General features: G+C 39.5%; 1 non-coding gene across 1 annotated transcript; it reads left to right on the top strand.

Moving 5' to 3' along the window:
• Positions 1-16,704: 16,704 nt before the first annotated feature.
• On the top strand, positions 16,705-16,777 carry TRNAM-CAU (transfer RNA methionine (anticodon CAU)). The gene has a single exon. It is a non-coding gene; the product is annotated as a tRNA-Met (tRNA).
• The last annotated feature ends 3,376 nt before the right edge of the window (positions 16,778-20,153 follow it).

Raw genomic sequence — 20,153 nt, 5'->3', positions numbered from 1 at the left:
TTGAGACGTTTCCTTATGTAATCCATTACAAAAAGGGGAAGGATAATGTGGTCGCAGATGCATTATCAAGAAGGTATGCTTTATTTTCTTCCCTTACTGCAAAAATTCTTGGTTTTAAACACATGATTGAATTGTACAAAGTTGAAAAATCTGAATTTTATGATGTGTATATGCAATGTTTAGAAGGGAAACATGTGCAAGATCATATGGTGTTCGATGATATGCTTTTTAGGAAGGGTAAACTTTGTATCCCTAGATGTTCTATTCGAGAGTTACTTGTGAAGGAGGCTCATGGGGGAGGACTTATGGGACATTTTGGAGAATTTAAAACATATAGCATGTTGTGTGAACATTTTTATTGGTTGAAAATGAGGAAAGATGTGAACAAAGTATGCAAGCAATGTTTTAAATGTAAGGAGGCTAAGTCTAAGACACAACCACATGGTCTTTACACACCTTTAGATGTTCCTAGTGAACCATGGGTTGACATTAGCATGGATTTTGTTCTAGGATTACCAAAGACTAGAAGACACCATGATAGCATTTTTGTGGTGGTTGATAGGTTTAGTAAGATGGCACATTTCATTCCATGTAACAAAACAGATGATGCTACCAATATAGCTAATCTATTCTTTAAGGAAGTGGTTAGATTGCATGGTATTCCCAAAACCATTGTTAGTGACAGGGATGTAAAATTTTTAAGCCATTTTTGGAAGGTTTTGTGGGGAAAGTTGGGAACTAAGCTTCTATTTTCTACAACATGTCACCCCCAAACCGATGGACAAACTGAGATCGTTAATAGAACATTAGGAGCCTTACTTAGGTCATTAATTTCTAAAAATCTTAAGTCTTGGGAAGAGACTCTACCTTTTGTGGAATTTGCATACAATAGAGCATTACATAGTACCACTCAGTGTTCACCGTTTGAGGTTGTGTATGGATTTAATCCTTTAACTCCTCTAGATTTATCGCCTTTGCCACCTAATATGTTTGCTAATGATGCAGCTTCTTCAAGAGCCGAATACATAAAAAAAAATTCACAAAGACATAAAAGAAAGAATTGAAAACAAAAATCAAAAACTAGTCACGCGCAAGAACCAAGGAAGAACGAAATTGATTTTTAAACAAGGTGACTGGGTTTGGGTCCATCTACGAAAGGAAAGGTTTCCAAGTCAGAGAAAGTCAAAACTTCAACCAAGAGGAGATAGTCCTTTTCAAGTACTAGAGCGGATCAATGACAATGCATACAAGCTAGATCTCAGAGGTGAGTGCAATGTAAGTTCAACTTTTAATGTGGCTGATTTGACTCCATTTGATGTAGGGAATGAAGACCTTGATTTGAGGACAAATCCTTTTAAAGAAAGGGAGGATGATATGAATTCAACTGCTGACCCTTTGCATGTACCCGAAGGACCGATTATAAGAAGCAAGGTTAAGAAGATTCAAGAGGCCTATACATTGCATCTTCAAAAGCTAGCTAGTGTACAGGTTGAAACAAAGTCTTTTGAGCCCAAAAATCTTTATAGCATTAGCATATCAAATCAAGAAGATAATGGAGTGGCTGATATTGGAAAGTAATTAGAAGACTTGCTTTTGGTAGTTGAATTACCAATTAAGGATGGAAAGTAATTAGAAGACTTGCCTTTGGTAGTTGAATTACCAATTAAGGATGGAAAGTAATTAGAAGACTTGTCTTTGGTAGTTGAATTACCAATTAAGGAAATTTATTAATGCCTTATTTGCTTCAATTTTTATTTAATAGAATTTGTAGTTGGTGGCTGAACTTTATTATGTTAGGGTTACCTTTTAGACCTATTTAAAGGCATGTAATACTCATGTTTGGGGGATTTTTGTTGAATACAGAAAAAACCTTTGTGTTTTCTTGATACCCTTTTGGTGTTATTCTTTTTCAAATCTTGCTTTAGGTTTGATGTTTAAACCGATTCATTGAATTAGTTTTGATCAAGCTAATTCTGGAGTGAATTGTCTTGGTATCTAAGAGTGACCATCATAGATTCCAAGTTCGATCTAAGAGTCATTCATCTTCTAACCAGCTCTTGGTTGGAATCAATCCGTTAAGTTAGCTTTCTCTGTGAGCGTTTTGCAAGGATTTTAGAAGGACCTCTAGCTTTGCAAATTCCAGCATTGTAGGCGCCTATCATTCGGGTAGCCCGCTTTGATTTGAAAAGTTGGAAAATCATCAAGAATCAACTTACGCTTGGCCTGGCGCTGGGGAGGATACCTGTTGATAAGAAAGGGGTGAAAGGGTGGATCCGCAATATCCCAATGCATGGCTTAACCAATTCATCTTGTTTTCAAAGGTCAATTGGACAAATAATAAGAAATTCTGCTGAGAAAAGAAAATGAAAAAAATACAATGAGAAATTATCTCCACAAAGAGAGAAAGACAAGAGAGAGATCAAATCATTGGTTGATCCTATGAAAAATACTGAGAAATCCTCTACAGATAATGAAAGTAGTCATGCAGAAGAAAGAAGGAAATTCGATCAAAAAGAAGAAGGAAGAGAGGTGACAAAGCCTACATTAGACACGAAACCTCAGACTGACGAGCAGATACCTAATACAGAGTAGGAGAAAGCTACTTTAAAGAGATGGACAATCTTTGTTTTCCTGATTTATATCCAGATGACAATCCTCTAGATTCGTCAAGACCATAGTGAGAAGATCAAGGCTAGAAAGTCGCTCAAAGAAATGCTATATCCAAATATCCACTGCTTAAGGAAGGGGAATGACAAGAGTATCAAGCAGCTTTCCTAACCCAATCCCTATAGTAGACAGACATGTAAGGATGAGTGATTGACAGAGCTCTTATTATTCGAGGTCAGAATTGTGAGCTATTTAAGGCCTTTGAAAGCAGTCCAATCGCTTCAATCACACCTATCTATGTCAATAGGGCTGAGATCTTTTACCTCTCCTGCATCTGGGACTCTATTTACTGCGCTCGGCCGATTTTAGCCAATTGCTGCCACTTCTGATGCTAGGTCAGTTAGGGCTATGACCCTTCGAGCAGGGCAGTTCATGAGCTGCTATCTCCGACCGAGGTTAGGTCTGATTTTGCTCTGCTGCTGTTATTCTTCCTCCAACATGTACACAAGGCTTCTCGAAAAACGGTGCGAGGAGCCATAAAACCAATGCAGCCTTGGGAAGCAAACCAACGCCCTTACTCACCTTGATTGACGATCTCATGCTAATCACGGAAGCCGCATTCCGCTCAAGGCCTGAACCTTCTGTTCTCGGTGAGAAAAGCTAATTTGTGATATCAGGAAAAAACATCCTAGGCAGGCGAATTTCCAGCATACTGGGTCTCGAGGAAGGTGTCCAAACATATTTGCTGATCCTTGTCCCCAAAGACCTAAAAAGAAAGAGGAAGGTGCGAAGCGAAAGTTCAAACTCTGAAAATCATCCCCCCTTCACCCAAAGCTCTAACAAAGGCAAGAAGCCTATGGCATCAGCAGCTGTTGAAAAGGCCCCCCCGTCTCATCTCTAGAGACTGAGGAGGCTCATCGTCAAATAGCCCGCCATTCATCCTTTACAAAAGGTGCCTGGAAGAAGTCAACAATCTCGACATCCATGAAAGTGCAACAGTAAGATACCAGTGTAGGTATTTGATTTGACTAAGCCAATTTCGGAGGAGAGTGAATCCCAAGAACTGCTCAACCTTCTTCAAATAATAAGGGGGAGTTAGTTCTCTTATAGACTTATAGAAAGAAAAATAGAGGTCAGTCACGAAGGAAAGAATCCAATCCCTAGTATATGGTGAGAGGGCTATTTAACCTGCACCACCAATACAAGCTAAGGTGAAAAAACCTACCGATCGGTCGGCAAGGGCACACTCTTATCTTTCTTCCCATAAAGGCTCGTGTACAAGGGAAAAAGACTTTCAAAATAACCGCTTACGGTTGGAAGAACTCAAAGGACGATGAAATAATCGACTTCCGGTAAGGAAAGCTTAACTAAAGAATCTCACTTCGTTGATCAAAGAGCTTAGCAAGCATTCAAAACCAACAATGCTATCTAAATCCAATAGGTACAGATTGACTTTCTTATAGTGAGTTAACAATCTTTCATCTTTCCTTACTAAGACTAAGGAGTGTAAGAGCCAAACGAGTTAAGGGGCTAAGGTCATCGTAATCCCTCCCTGTGATCAATCCGGTTAGCAATCCTATCTTTGCTTGTATAAGATCAAGTGATCTAGTTTAGTAAAATACGTGGCACAGAAGAATTAGGTGAATTGTGCACATTCATTAATAGTCTAAAGAGGATGGCATTTCTTTTTCAAGTGACCATAGTGAAAATTTCCCCCCTCAACTACTAAGTGTAGAGTTTTGCTTGAATCTCAGCCTCTCTGAAACTCCGACTAGCATAGTAAATCGATCTATTCAATAGCATATACATATAGTACGTTTAGAATGACAAGGGCTAGGGCGTTTCGCAATGACGATTGGATTTATATGAATTTGGGTAGTCCCCCGCTACACCTGAACAGCAAGGAAAAAGTCGCATTTTTGGCATTTACGTTAGGCTTGCGGGCCTTGGCGTAGGAGCGTACTTGAGTGAGTTTTTGATAGCAAGAATAGTTCAATAATTACTTCGCCTTATCTTTCTCCCGATTCAGATTACGGAAGGGAATAAAGCACTCACTAGAACGGAAAAGCAGAAGCGCCTGAACCTCTCGGTGAAGAAGAAGACTTGATCGTTATATAAGAATGAACTCGAATTCTTTCTCGCGAGTGGAAAGACTATTTGTTTCATATGCCAAGATATGATCATGAAATGAACAAAACCTACTTACTTGTCAGTACGCCAACTGACTGTTCACAAACAGACTTCAATCACTCTCGAACTCCACAATAAGCGCCTATCATCTCTATGCGAGTGCTTTACGGGAAGGCAGGTCCGGCCCGCGGTGATAGAACGAAGGTATGGACTATCAGTTCACATACGCTACTTCGGATTTCTGGGATAGTTATTTAAATCCATCAAATAAAAGCTGCTGCTTCCACTATGCTGCTCGCTACAGCTCTATCATGCCGTAAACACCCTCTCTCTGCCTAGAAACCAAACTCAACGAAATAGTTGCCATCAATGGTATTCACCACCCACGTTGGGCAAGGTGGCTTTTTGCCTGAAATCAATTGGCTTTACGACTGTTTTTGGGTTGAGCATGACGAGCTAGTCAGTATCCCGTCCCGAGCTTTCCCTTCTATTTAGCGTAGTTCTAGAAGCTGAACAGCTAGTGTGGTTTTGAGAAGCAGTGCCGGGCCGCAGGGATTGAAAGAAGTAGTTCCTTCTCGGAATCAGAAGGACCGAAGGTTGGACTACGTTCAGGGATTGGTCTGCCTGTTCTTTCTCAACCGCTATAAGGACGAAAGATCTCTGCTCTTTTCCTTGATGTAGCCCCAGCTTTCTCAGTCTCAGGGTTTGACTTTCCCTCCTCAGTAGGCTCTGGTTCCGCTTCAACCAGCTCACTTTCTACCTCCACTCCCGGCTAAATCGTCTTCCTTTTCATTATTTCGAAGTACCTAGCACTATCTAACGACTCTGTTTGTTTTGTAAAAGTGTCCTATGCACACTGCGCCCTCTAGGAAAGGCTCAACTCAATCCCAACATGGTTCTTTCTCTGTAACTGGACGAATTCGGTTTTAGAACTTCCCTCTCTGATAAGATAAGGAATCAATACAAGGGGAATAAGATTCGGATTACCTTGTTGATCGAATATCTCAAGCCAAGAACACTTTGTTTGAGATTCGAATCACTCCAGAAGCAAGATCGATCATGTCTAGCTTCAATGATTCTTGTTGATCAAATATCTCAAGACAAGAACACTTGATTGAGATTCGAATCACTCCACAAGCAAGATTAATCATGTCGAGCTTGAATGATTCTACATGCAACCTAAACTACATAGAGTTGCAAAGAAACTTAGTCGTGGCTAAAGAAAGCACAAATGCTTCTTTTAATATATTTTCCAAGTCTACCTTACAAATACAACATACATGGCTTTATATATAGCCTCAAAATGAAACTATTAAAGACATTCCAAAAGTTGTAACATTCATACTTAATGACCATAATTAGCCATTATGTAAATGTAACATAAATTAAATAAAAAGTCTTAAAATACAATAACTCTAAATTATTCTAAATTGTAACCCACCCAAAATTTGCAACAATCAAACTTCATTTCTTCTTCAATGTAGCATGAATTGAAACATCTTTTGATAATTTTGACAACCTTTTCTTCACATCTTCATTGAAGTATATTGTATGATTGATGTCTCTTGGTTCATATCAATTTACAACAATCAAACTTCATTCTTCTTCAATGTAGCATGAATTGAAACATCTTTTGATAATTTTGACAACCTTTTCTTCACATCTTCATTGAAGTATATTGTATGATTGATGTCTCTTGGTTCATATCACTCTCTGTTTGGCTATTGATGACCAGTCTTGACTTCAGACGGTTCCACCACTAGGGAAAAAGCACTATTGTGGTTCCGGCCAAGCGAGCATCTCAATACAATACCCAACTTGACTTTCTGTTTAAGCCCAGTTCATGACTAATAGTTTCTCTTCCGAACCTGTTAAAGACAGCCACGAGACCAACTCCGGCTCCGGGCAGTCGTAAAAGAGAAATTCCCAGATGCTATGCTCTTCCTCGACGTCCCACAGCACAGCGCATTCAATTGAAAACAGAGCACCATTTCACTCTAACAACAGAGCGGATGCGTTGAGGAGACCAAGATTGCACCTGCACCAAGAGCTTCTTCTCATACTCCCCCACCGGTTACTGGTTGACCGGATACGAGTACTTCAAGCACCGGAAACTGATATAAGACCACCATCGGTTATGAACCCATGAGCGGATAGGGGATTTATTTAATAGACAGCTAGGATGGAAGAATCCCCCGCTTGAGAATAAGCAGTAGCTTCAGTCTAAAGTCAGTCCCCTGCTCGCGAAGGAAACACGCGGACCTCTCAGTCAACAGATTTGTCTTAGGTCATAGAGCCAGAGTAGGTTCAGTATGAGTAGGAAACCCTGTCAGAAAGGTAGGTAAGCATGAGCCCATCACTCTTTCTTTCTTTCAAGCGATCGGTCGCTTATCCAGGAGTTGTGTAAAACCTTTCAGCTCGCCCCCTCTCATATGCCTTTTTTGTGAATTTGAAAGCCGGGCAAGAAAGGGCTACGGTTCAGTCTATAGTAATGTCGGATCTCCCTCCCGTGGTGGTATGGCATCAATTCCTATCCAGTTTCAGTCGAAGTAGGTGATAAGAGGTAGGCATTCCCTTTCCTGAGCGCGGTAATAAGATAAGTCTAAGGCAAGCGTGGAGAAGAAAGTGAACTGAAGGCATGGGCAGACAGACGTATATATATCTAATATATAGATAGTATATAGGGAAGACGGCCAAGCACTTTAAATCGGATGCAAGATCCTACCTGTCCTCGAATCGAGTAAGTAAGCACAAAGCCGGGTAAACTTAGGATTAGTAAAGGAAGTTTCTTTCATGACTAGTTCGTTCGCCTTAATCTTAATTAATCTTAATAAGGTAGGGCTTTCCAACCGGCTTAGAATTATAAAAGGGATGAAAATCAGCCCGCAAAGAGGATTGAGCAGTCAGGTTCAAAGTCCTCTCATCGAGAAATGAGCTAGTTGTAGAGATTGAGTGGGTTGGCCACTCCGACAGAGAAGAAGAGAAAGGGGAGCATAAGCAGCAAATCACTGAACTCGCTTTCTTTGGTCTTGTGGTAACTTCCCCCAAAGCCCTTGAGTCTGCTAAAGAACTAATAACTCACTCAGTCTTAGACTTAGAAAGTCCTCTAAATTGAGAATAGGAACTTATCTTGTTCACGCTTCTGATCCTAACTAAGAAGGGCTGGCTGCGTTGTTTTCGTCTTATGCCGAAACCTGCTATTGAGCGCCCCCTTTCAGGTTGCTGTTCTTTCGCTACGGTATGTATGATATTATGATAATATATAGTAATGATTCAACATATTCCCATTTCTTTTGAGTAAGGTAAGTGATGCGAGAGTGCTTACCCCCTCTATCAAATTTAGCTATTAGAATAGGCTTTTTTACACCTTCGATTTTTCAGCACAATCTTCATCTTCTAAACGTTCAACTAATGAACTACTGAGTCAGTTTGAGATGTGTTATAAACATGACTTATTAAATGTAATGAGTATATTGCCATAACTCTGAAAGTAATTCTATATCAGGCTGATCCAGTTTCTTATTTGAAATAGATCTCAGATAATCTTTATTACTTATCTCTTCTGTCCTGATTAATCTGAATCTCCTAATTATATTAGCAGCTGTCTTAAAGATATTCTTTTCATCGAACTTCATGGTATAGGTATAGTCAGTCTTCACTATTCATTTTGATCTTATCCAATTCTTCTTCACTTAATGGGATGTGATTTGTCGATTTGGATTCTTTCAATATTGAAAATACTTCCTGCTTATACTGAGCTTATATTGCATTGATTGACTTTCTATACTCCTCTCTCCTTATCGTCATTCCTGTTCTGTGACTATAATAATTCCAAAATTCACACCATGAATTAGTTCAATTATCTCATTCTCATCTTTAGCTAAAGCAGTAAATGCGTGCGTATAGCACCGAATCATAATTCTTCTATAATATTAATATAGAATATAGTTTTTCTCATGGCACCTAAGTTTCAATTGGTCAAGAGTAATGGAGATTTGCCCCGTGCTTAAAATAAGTGAACTGGTATCGAAACCAGGACATATCCGTGTTGAAATTCACTAATGTTTTCAGCCTATCTTAGTAAGTTAGTAATAACTAACACTCAATCAGTTCAATAAGAATTTCCGACTAGTTGTCTGACCTTGCAGATTTGGCTGAATTGAAAGAGGTCTCTCCCTAGGGGAGATAGCAGACATGAATCGACTGTTCACCCTACTCCATGATCGATGAGATGGAGCTAATCTTTTTTAGCAAAGTGTTTGTTGGCTTAGCCTTTGTTTATTGATAGATGTTCCCTTTGATTCGGTCTTTTGTAGAGCTAGGGTCTTAGGTGGGGGCGCATGCCTTCCTTTTTGAGTTCAGTTTTCTAGAATCATGAATAAGTATTCTCGCTAAGCAATATGACTTCATTCTCTTTGTTTTTTGTTTGTTGACCGATTTCAGCCTTTGTTCTTCCTTGAGTTTAGCTGCTTTCGCGCCCTCGTCCTCTTTCTTTTTGCTTTTTGGAAATTGCATTCTTTTGAAACTTTCCAAGCAAGCCTTGCCTTACAGGAAATGTCGGGTGAAGGTACGAGTCAGAATGGAAGAGTCAAGCCGCTTGCCCCATACCAATAGGTGACTGACTTTCCCTCATATATCAAATCTCAAATTAGAATAATCTAATCCGGACTATCTTTACAAGACAAGATAGGGGGAAAACATCATGCACTTCCTGCGGATTGCTCTTTTAAGTGAACCCGTCTTTGCTTTCAATTCATTCCAATTCAATGAGATATTCCTATTGATCGAGATTCACTTAGGGTTAGTGTACCAGAAGAAGAACCACAACAATTCTGAGATTATCTGTGATTTCCTCTACCTGGCTTTGTTGACACCTCAGCAATAATGATTAGTACTGTCGTCTCCCTCGTTTCTTTCTTTTACTGCCCTACCGCCTTCGCTCTCGTTCGGGCCACGGGAATCCTTTCCTTTTGGAAACGGTTTTGATTTTTGACCTTTTTGCATTCCCACCCTACTAATTCACAAACACTACTGAAACGGCACGACAGCATACCACGACATATATACTTACAAGAGAGAATGACCTCACCTAAGAGAGAGAGAATGCATGAGTGAGTACCCCCTATCACTGAAAGGCCGGCCGGAAGCAAGTTTGTCTTTACCAAACTCGGCACTAGAGGTGATTGTTGTGAAGACAGAATTTGGAACTTGTGTTATGAGCCTTACGAGCTAACCAAATGTTCTACTGATCTACTCTGTGGCAAAGGTAAGCATATTGCAAAGAAACTTAGCCATTGGCTAAAGAAAAGCACAAATGCTTTTTTTAATATATTTTCCAAGTCAATACTAATACAACATACATGGCTTTATATAACCTCAAAATGAAACTACTAAAGGCATTCCTAAGAGTTGTAACATTCATACTTAGTGGCCATAATGAGCCATTATGTAAATGTAACCTAAAAAATCTTAAAATACAATAACTCTAAATTACTCTAAATTGTAACCCACCCAAAATTTACAACAATCAAACTTCATTCTTCTTCAATGTAGCATGAGTTGAAACATCTTTTGATAATTTTGACAACCTTTTCTTCACATCTTCATTGAAGTATATTGTATGATTGATGTCTCTTGGTTCATATCAGTTTACGAGGCGAACGAGTTCAACCGCTCGACCTATAGGGAGAGGAGTGAAAGAAGGTGAATGAAATGGAATTGCTTTACCGACAGGGAGAGTCCAAGCAGAATGAATCTTTCTCTTACAGGAGACTGAGTTCAATAATCATCCTCCTGTTTACCTTGGGAAAGAATCAAGAGGAGCCAAGCAAGCTGTGAGACAAGGAACCAACCGGTCGGGGACAAACAAGAGAGTCCACTCATTAGCTACTGAACCTATTTACTGAGTGTTTGAATCAATAGGGGAAGGAGAAAGAGCAGTTCAAGAAAGAAAGAAAGGGGCTGGGGAATTTGCTAGCTCAAGGTTGAGGTTTCGTCTGACAGTTCACTCTCAGGAATTCCTTTACCGTGCCGTGAAGGCGAGTTCAGGAAAGAGCTACTTTGACCTCCTTCAATGAAATAAGGCAAGGGAATATGGGGGCAGGGGCAAAGTTGTGAGACTGATACTTGTTTTCCGTTCCAGAAGAAATAGGGACAATCAGGGATCATGAATCGGAAAGGTGCGAAGCCACAAGACCGAGTTTAGTTTACCGCCATCAATAAGGAAGAAATAGGGACAAGAACGGAGTTCACTCTCATGTCTTGACTGAATTTCCGGAGTAAGTAGCTAGCTCGACCGATAGGTGAATGAGCGAAGCGACCTTGTTTACCAAGTTGTTCAATCAGGGAAAATGGGAAAAAATGGCCCTTTTTACCGGGGTTATATTCAATTAATAAGAAAAGGTCTTTATACGAGTTCAATCAGAATCGGCCTACCCTCTTGACTCATAACTCACAATAAGGGAATTGACCTTGTTAAAGAGTTCAGTCTCATTCATGTTCCATTTCATTCACCTCTCGGTTGAACAATTGCATTTCATGAACTTCGTAAACTCGGTTTCACAATTCCATTTCCTTCACCTCGTAAACTCGGTTTCACAATTCCATTTCCTTCACCTCGTAAACTCGGTTTCACAATTCTATTTCCTCACCTCGTAAACTCGGTTTCACAATTCCATTTCCTTCCCCTTGTAAACTCGGTTTCACAATTCCATTTCCTTCACCTCGTAAACTCGGTTTCACAATTCTATTTCCTTCACCTCGTAAACTCGGGATTTCACAATTCCATTTCCTTCACCTCGTAAACTCGGTTTCACAATTCCATTTCCTTCACCTCGTAAACTCGGTTTCACAATTCCATTTCCTTCACCTCGTAAACTCGGTTTCACAATTCCATTTCCTTCACCTCGTAAACTCGGTTTCACAATTCCATTTCCTTCACCTCGTAAACTCGGTTTCACAATTTCATTTCCTTCACCTCGTAAACTCGGTTTCACAATTCCATTTCCTTCACCTCGTAAACTCGGTTTCACAATTCCATTTCTTTCACCTTGTAAACTCGGTTTCACAATTCCATTTCCTTCTTTCATTCATTTACTCTTTCAAAGACTGTAAAGGTCATAGAGGGGCCAGAAGTAGCTCAGGGCATAGGAGGCAGGGGTTTACTGTTCAAGCTGTTCAAGAAGGGAAGGAAATATCGTTCGGTCAGAGAATAGAGGCGGTTCCGGTGAAGGAGAAAGAGAAGAGCTAAGATTCCTTGTTTACCTCCCTCCTTCAATCAGTCTCATACATCTTTCTTTCTTACGGGAGAGGAAAGAAATTCATTAGTTTACCTCGTGGTTGAATAAATAAATAGGAATAGGAGAATGAGTTCTTGATTATTAATAGAATAGGAGTAAGTAGCTCGACCGATAGGTGAATGAGCGAAGGAAGCGACCATCCTTTCATTTGTTGGAGAAGTGTAGGGGAAGGAGCGAAGCTGTGAGACCAATAGGGCGAAGGAGCTGATCTTCTTGTTACGGTTCCGGAGAAAGAAGAAATAGGGTACGGAGCTTGACCTTCTTCTTGACTGACAGTTCTGGAGAAAGACTAACTACTTACTATGTTACCGAGTTCAATCAAGGAAAATGGCATAGCCCTCAAAATAGACAGAGGATAGGATTTGATCCCCTTTTTCCCGAGAAAGTATCTTATAAATCATCAAAGGTCTTTACACGAGTTCAATCAGGTTTCGTCATTCATAAGGTTCGTTCCGGGTCAGGTTCCTTCCTTCTTTCTTTGTTCCAGTTCCGGTCAGGGTTTCATGAAGTAGCTCCAGAAAGGTGAAGGGGAACTCTCATCTCATTCATCCTGAGTAGAGTGTTTACCGTGAAGGGAGAGGAAAAGAGTGAAAGCAAGAAAGCAGCGAGACTGTAAAGGAGAGGGTTTTCCTCGTTCAAGAGTTTAGTTTAATCAGGTTGGTTCGTTCAGTAGTGAGTGAAGGAGTTCAACAGCTCGACCAAAGGGAGAGGAGTGAAGACTTCCTTTCCTATACAGCCTAATTACTGAGTTCAATCAAAGAGCTACTTCTTTTTACTGAGTTCAATCAGTAGGATCAGTCTCATTCATCTTGTCTGAGTCTTCCTTCTTCTCCCCTCCCTTCATTGATTCAAGAACTGTAAACTCGTTCAATCAGTAGGATCAGTCGTCTTCATAAATGGGTTCGGGTTCCGGTCAGGGCATATCAGAAAAGGAGCTAGCTTCTCATCCATCCAGCTTATTTACTGAGTTAAAGAAGGAAAAGGTGTAGGAGAAGGTTTCGTCTGACAGTTCACTCTCAGGAATCCCTTTAACTGTTCAATTCAGGCATGAGACCGAGTTTACATGGAATTGCGAGACCAATAGGTTAAGGAGTTTACTTCGAACAATAACTAACTGATAATAACAAACAAGAAAAGAACGGAACAAGGAGCCAAGCCGAGGAAAAGGGTCAGGCTCATGAGCAGTGAAAGAGTGAAAGAAGTAATAGTCCAGCCAGCCAGGAGTTTACAGTTTCTCTTCGGTGGGGGAAGTAGTTAAGGAGAATTCCTCGGAAGGTGAAGGTTCATGACCTGATTCTCATCCAGCCTATTTCCTTTGTGTTTGACTGAAATAACCCGCAAAATAGGATAAAGCATCCATTTGACCCCAAAAAATAGACAGAAGATAACATTTTATCCCCAAAATACGGGAAAGATAGAATGAAATTGATTTCAAAACCTTTACCGAGGGAAAAACCTCTTATGAACTTTGACCCCTATGCTGGATAGAAAATATTGGATTGAAAAACCTTTACCGAGGGAAAAACCTCTGACAAGGTTTGACAGTTATATGTGGATAGAATTTCTTGATTTCTGGTCTTTACAGGATCAGGCGTCTTTGGCTTTGATTTCCTCTTTCCTTGAGTCTTTGTTTACTGTTATTCAAGTGATTGAGTTACGGGTCAAACAGACCGAGTGAAAGAAGGGACAAGTGATTAAGCGAAGCGAAGCCACGAGACCGAGTTGGACAGGGGCAGACAGAGAGGGAGGAGGTAACCAACCAGATTTTGAAAGAGTGAAAATATCAGTTACGGTTCCGGTTCAGGTTCTTCAAACAAACACCTACCCATGAATTGACTACTCCCCTGTCAAGGTTCTTCAAACAAACACCTACCCATGAATTTACAACTCTCCTCTCTCAAAGGATCATGAATCTTGTCTTGCTTCAGTCAGTCTCTTTGCTTTTCCCAACTGTAAAGGAATAGAGTATAAGGAGCTCAGCCAGCAGTTCAAGAATAAAGAAATAGGTGATTGAGCTCAGCCGCTCAACCAATAGTTGTAGAGGTTCATTCGCTTCTCTGTCTTTCCTTCCTGCCTGATTCCGGGTTTGGTAGCTAATTCATTTACTCTTTCAAACACTTACAACTCTTATCTTGTCTTGCTTTACCTCCTTCAATCTGGGCAAATGAACTCAAATACCGGGAAAACTGCCCTCAAAATAGGGAGGGGATTGAATGAATAAGAAAAGAAGGTCTTTACAGGATCAGGATAATGAGACAGTGAACTCTCCCTTGTTCTGGCTCAGGATCAAGAATCCATAGGGTCCGGAGTGAGCTCTCATTCATAAGCTTGACTTACCTTGTTCAAGAATAGTATAGTTCAGGCGCGAAGCTGAGGGGTGAAAGAGCGAGACCGAAGGGAGAGGGGCAGAAAATGGAATTGTGAAACCGAGTTTACGAAGGGTGAAACAGTGAGACCGAGTGAAAGAGTGAAAGAAGGAATCTTTCGGATCAAATACCACTCTTTTTTGTTTTGGATCTTCAAAATCATTCCCGGGGGAGGTCCGTACCCATTTTTTGCTGATCCTTCGATTCATTCTCTGAATAAAAAAGAAAGAGGAGGTAGAACCAAGAAATCCTTCCTTTTCGATTCATCCCTTTACTCATGAAAGAATTCTTTTTTATCCAATATGTAGGAATCAAGGCAAATCCCTTATGATACACCAGATCCGGCTCGGTTATTGATAGAGTGAATGAATAGATCTTCCATTTCTTTCAATCTCTCTTCTGATTCAAAATCGTGGTGTAAGGTGTATCCCCTCCAGTTCCGGTCATGGAATAGATGAAATAAATAAATGGATTTTAGTGAAAGAATGAAATCTTATTGTAACTGTCCATATCCAGTTCAGCCTTCAGAACCATATCACATCCCGGATCTGATTCAATAGGATGAATTGAGACGTTATTTTGATAATACGTATATATCTTGAATATATTAACTATTTCTTTCTTTTACGATCGCCTGGAAGGAAGGGACAAAAGATCTTCTTCTTTCTTCAACAATTTCTGATCTCTAGTCAACCTCTCAGTAGGATTCGAACCCATATTCAGTTCTTACCATCTGTCAGAGAGAAAAGAACGTATGGATCTTGTAGGAGGATTCCCGAGAAATTCTGCGATTTCTTTCCCGGAATCAGATGATTATTCATCTGCTTCTCACTCACCTTTCGTGAATAGCCGGGACATTGAGCAATATCCAGAAAAGCATTTAGGGAATCGGTCTGATTTTATCTTTGTTCGTTCTGTTTGAAGAAAGGAAGGATCCCAAAGAATCGATCTTTCTTTTAGTTGTTGAATCTCTCTTTGATTGAGAAATGTTTGATACTCTGAATCCTCATTACTAATGGAATCGAAATGATCTCTGGATTGATCATCAGATCCTTTCAATTGGCTAGAATCCGTTACTTGAACGAAACTAGATCTTACTTGTGGAATCATATTGAATATTTGACAAGACATTCCGTACCTTGCTAAAAAACTGATCCTTGTTTACCAACCAATTGTCTAACCAAATCCAATTCTCTCTCGATATGTTCCTCATCAAATCCGATTCGTGCAGATGGATTCTTCCCCCAACTAATGAAGGAAGAGATCTTGGAGGAATTGCCACATATGAAATTGAGCACAATTTTTCAAAGAAATAGACCACTTCTTTCTCGAGAAGAGATGGGAAAGAAAGAAGATAGATGCTCAATATCATTTGATTGAATAGTTCACCCAGCTCCTTGTTGTTTGAAGAAGCTCAATTGGTCTTTTTTCATGAAAAGCAAGAGATAAGAAATCCAGTCTGTCACTAAGATTTCGAATAGCTGTCCTGAATTCAAGTTGATTCTCTTTTGCCTCTTCCTCGGAGAAAGACGATCAAACAATTACCAATCTAGGTCCTTGCGGATCTGATCATCCATATAATATACAAAAAGAAACTACAGAGATTTTCTATCTTTCTCTTTGAATGAGATCTCCATTCCAGCGACGGTTTCATTAGATATATTACAATGAGCAGGAATCCCTCTTTTTTCCGATCCAGTTCCTCCACCACCGCGAACCAACCCCAGTTAGATTCAGGCATGATACACTTTTGTGTTATTGGGAGAACCCAAGTACTCTCTTTCGGATACAGGAAAGAGCTCTCAGAGATCCTTTTTCCTTTTTGAAGATGAGCGAAACAATCCACCTATTGATATAGTATAGGAAGAGCAAAAATCTTCTTCCAATGTCTCATTTCTGGGTCCAATGAATAGGTAGAGGAAGAAACCCTGTCAAATAGAGTTTCCTTTCGATTCTTAATACGAGATAGATATAAGGAAGGACCGCTACTACAAATAGTACTACACCCTTGATCGTGAAATATCGATTGCTTGTTGAACCCTGTGAATTGCGTGAAAGTAGTATACTCTCAATTCGGGAGTCTAAGAGTTTTATAAAACGGGATTGATGGAAACAAATGTGAATGAAAGATACCAGCCATGAATCTAAGAAATAGTCAGAATGATTGATCTCTCTCAATTAGAAAATCCAGGATTGGAATTGATGTCCTTTCATTGAGGCCTCCTAAATTGCATTGATTTCTCCTAAAGATTGAATTGAAAATTGGAATTTGGTTATTCACCATGTACGAGGATCCCCGCTAAGCATCCATGGCTGAATGGTTAAAGCGCCCAACTCATAATTGGTGAATCGTAGGTTCAATTCCTACTGGATGCACACCAATGGGACCCTACAATAAGTAAGTCTATTGGAATTGGCTCTCTATCGATGGAATCTCATCAGCCACACATATTGGTGTGGTATATTCATTACGAACAGATAATAACATATGAACAGTCAGAACGAACTAGCATTCTTATTGAGACTCGAACTTAAATTGATGGATGGAAGAAATATATTTCTAATGTCGAATCGAACTTAAATTGATGGATGGAATCAAACATGCAGTATTTACAGACAAAAGTACTCGGTTAAAGAAATATATTTCTAATGTCGAATCGGGATCCACTAGGACAGAAATCAAGCATTGGGTCGAACTCGTCTTTGGTGTCAAGGTAATAAATAGCTATGAATAGTCATCGACTCCCGGGAAAGAAAGGCTAGAAGGAAGAATGTTGGGACCTATTATGGGAACATACAATGCACATTACAGACGTATGATCATTACGCTTCAACCGGGTTATTCGATTCTATTCCACCTCTTAGAAAGAAAAGAACTGAAAGAAAATTAATAGCATGGCGATACATTTATACAAATTATCTCATACTAGTCTTTCGAAGCACGTGTTTTGGCCGGTATGTTGTTGAAAGGGGGATCGTAAGGACAACTAAGAGTTTTTGTAAAAGATTAGAATGGAATAAAAGAAGAAATAGAAAAAGAAAGAAAAGAACGAAAGGAGAAGACAGAGTTCCATCTGGTTCGTGAAGTAGTTCAGGAGAATGAATCGGAAAGGTGCGAAGCTGCTCGCCGAGTTTACCTCCAGAAATAAGGGAAGGGAATAAAGGTTCAGGTTTTCTCTTGAGGATTTACTGACAGTGAACTCTCATGAATAAGGAGTCTTTCCTTAATACGGAATTACCTTAACTCTCTTTTATCCCCAAAAATAGGAAGAAGATAGACTTTGATCCAAAAAAATAGACAGAAGATAGAATGAATCGAGAGTCTTGACTGACAGTGAACGAGAATGAATCTTAAGGATCAGAGAAAGAGAAAGAAGGAATCTTGAGTCTTTCCAGACAGTTCACTCTCATTGATTCTTCGATAGTCTTTACTGTTGAATTCATCTTTCGGATTGACTGACAGTGAACGTTCACTCTCATTCATAAGCTTGAGTCTTTGTTTACAGTTAAAGAATAGTTCAAGAAGGAAAAGGAGAAGAGAATGAATCTTTCGGCTTTCCCTTGTTCAAGAGTTAAATGACCAACAAAATAGGGAGAGGTGATTGAGCTGATCTTTCTTTTCTTGATCTTTTTTACCTTGTGAAAGAAGGTGAAGGAGAAGGAATCGAGAGTTGAGGATTGACTTCTTAATTACCTCGGCCCTAAATAGCCCTAAAAATAAGGTAGAGATAGACTTTTGAATCAAAAAAATAGACAGAAGATAGACTTTCATCCCTAAAAATGGACAGAGGATAGAATTTTCTCCCCAAAAATATGGTAAAGCATCTCTTTTATCCCAAAAATAGGGTAAAGATACACTTTTTAATAAAAAAAAAATAAGGGAGAGATAGAGTTTGATCCCCAAAAATAGGGGGAGGATAGGAGAATTCTTGTTTTTTGAGTCTTTACAGGAGAGTTCCCGAGGGAAATCAGGGTAAAGCATCTCTTTTAAACCCTAAAAATACGGGGGAGGATAGAATTTCTTTGATTTCCTATGCAGCTGTTAGGGAAAAACCGATTACAAACTTTTACAGTTATATGGGGATAGAATTTATTCATTAATGGTCCTAACAGGAAAAAGAGTGAACGAAGTAGGAGTCTTTGTTTTTGTTTCGTCTCCCTTTATTCTTGAACTGTAAAGGAGATCTTGTCTTGCTTTCGTCTTGACTGACAGTGAGCTCTAACGAATAAGTCGTGTTTACCGTTTCATTCATCTTTCGTCTTTCCTTTCAACACTTTCAGGTTCAGTAGTGAACGATCATGAATCTAGTCTTTCTTGCTTGAGTCTTTCAAAGCAGCTAATTCATGAATTTACTCTTTCCTTCCGGTTCAGGTTCTTCTAGCTTTACCTCCAGAAAGAAGGTGAGGGAATAATATTGGGGCAAGTTCAGGGTTAGTTAAGGTTGAGTCTTAGTTTACAGACAGTGAAAGAAAGGAGAATCGTCCTGTTTACCGAGTTCAATCTGTCTGATTCATCTTTCTTCTTCAGGAAAAGAAAAGGAGCCAAGCTGCTCGACCATAAAGTAACAGAAGATGCTTTAACCTATTTATTTATTACCGAGTGCAAAGAAGAAAGAGGAGAAGAAGCCGCACTCTCTTCCATCCTTTCATTTGTTTACAGTCGAGTAAAAGAGTGAATGAAAGAATCATCCTCCTCTCCTGTTTCCCGCCTTCAATCACGTTCAGGAATCTTCAGTCTTTGTTTACAGTAAATAACGAACCATACAGGTAATGTAATATCGATCGGAAAAGCAGAATGAGTAAGTACAGTAGTGAGAGGAGAAAGATCAGTTCACTCTAACGAATAAGGAGAGTTGAGTCTTTCAAGCAAGCGGAATATCAAACAAAGGAAAGAGCAGAGAAAGAGAAAGAAGTAGTTCACCCCTTCAGTCAACGAGTAAATTAATTAGCAGACCTCCGAGTCAAAGAGTGAAATCAGTCATAAGGGTGTCGGTTTCGTCTTGACTTCCTGGCGAAGTTTCATTAAAAGGTCAGGAGAATACTGACTATCTATTTACCTTGTGGAAAGAAGGGACAAGTGATTGGGTTCAGGGGAAGAAGGGGGTTTGTTTCTCTTTCGTCTTTCCTTCTAAATGAAATTACCTCGTTACATCGGGTTCAGTAGTGAAGGAGCTGATTGATCCTCCAGGTTTCCTTTAGTCTTTACAGTCGAATAAATTAACAAGAACTGACGGGAATAATAGAGTCAAGAAAAGGCGAAGGAGCCCTTAAGAAGGAATGAATCGGAAAGAACCAAGCAAGCTGTTTAGAGTTAGAGCCGAAGGGGAGCCAAGCTGAGGTTATTTTGTTATTGAGTTTATGATATGAACTGAGAGACATCAATCATACAATATACTTCAATGAAGATGTGAAGAAAAGGTTGTCAAAATTATCAAAATATGTTTCAATTCATGCTACATTGAAGAAGAATAAAGTTTGATTGTTGTAAATTTTGGGTGGGTTATAATTTAGAGTAATTTAGAGTTATTGTATTTTAAGACTTTTTATTTCATTTCGGTTACATTTACATAATGGCTAATTATGGCCATAAAGTGTGAATGTTACAACTTTTGGAATGCTTTTAATAGTTTCATTTTGAGGCTATATAAAGCCATGTATGTTGTATTTGTAAGGTAGACTTGGAAAATATATTAAAAGAAGCATTTGTGCTTTCTTTAGCCAATGGCTAAGTTTCTTTGCAATTCTATGTAGT

This window comes from Cucurbita pepo, chromosome 4 (assembly GCF_057944985.1).
Source record: "Cucurbita pepo subsp. pepo isolate OVF chromosome 4, ASM5794498v1, whole genome shotgun sequence".
Classification (NCBI taxonomy): domain Eukaryota; kingdom Viridiplantae; phylum Streptophyta; class Magnoliopsida; order Cucurbitales; family Cucurbitaceae; genus Cucurbita; species Cucurbita pepo.
The sequence above is the reverse complement of the archived record's forward strand: the minus strand, read 5'-3'. Positions and strand labels throughout refer to the sequence as shown.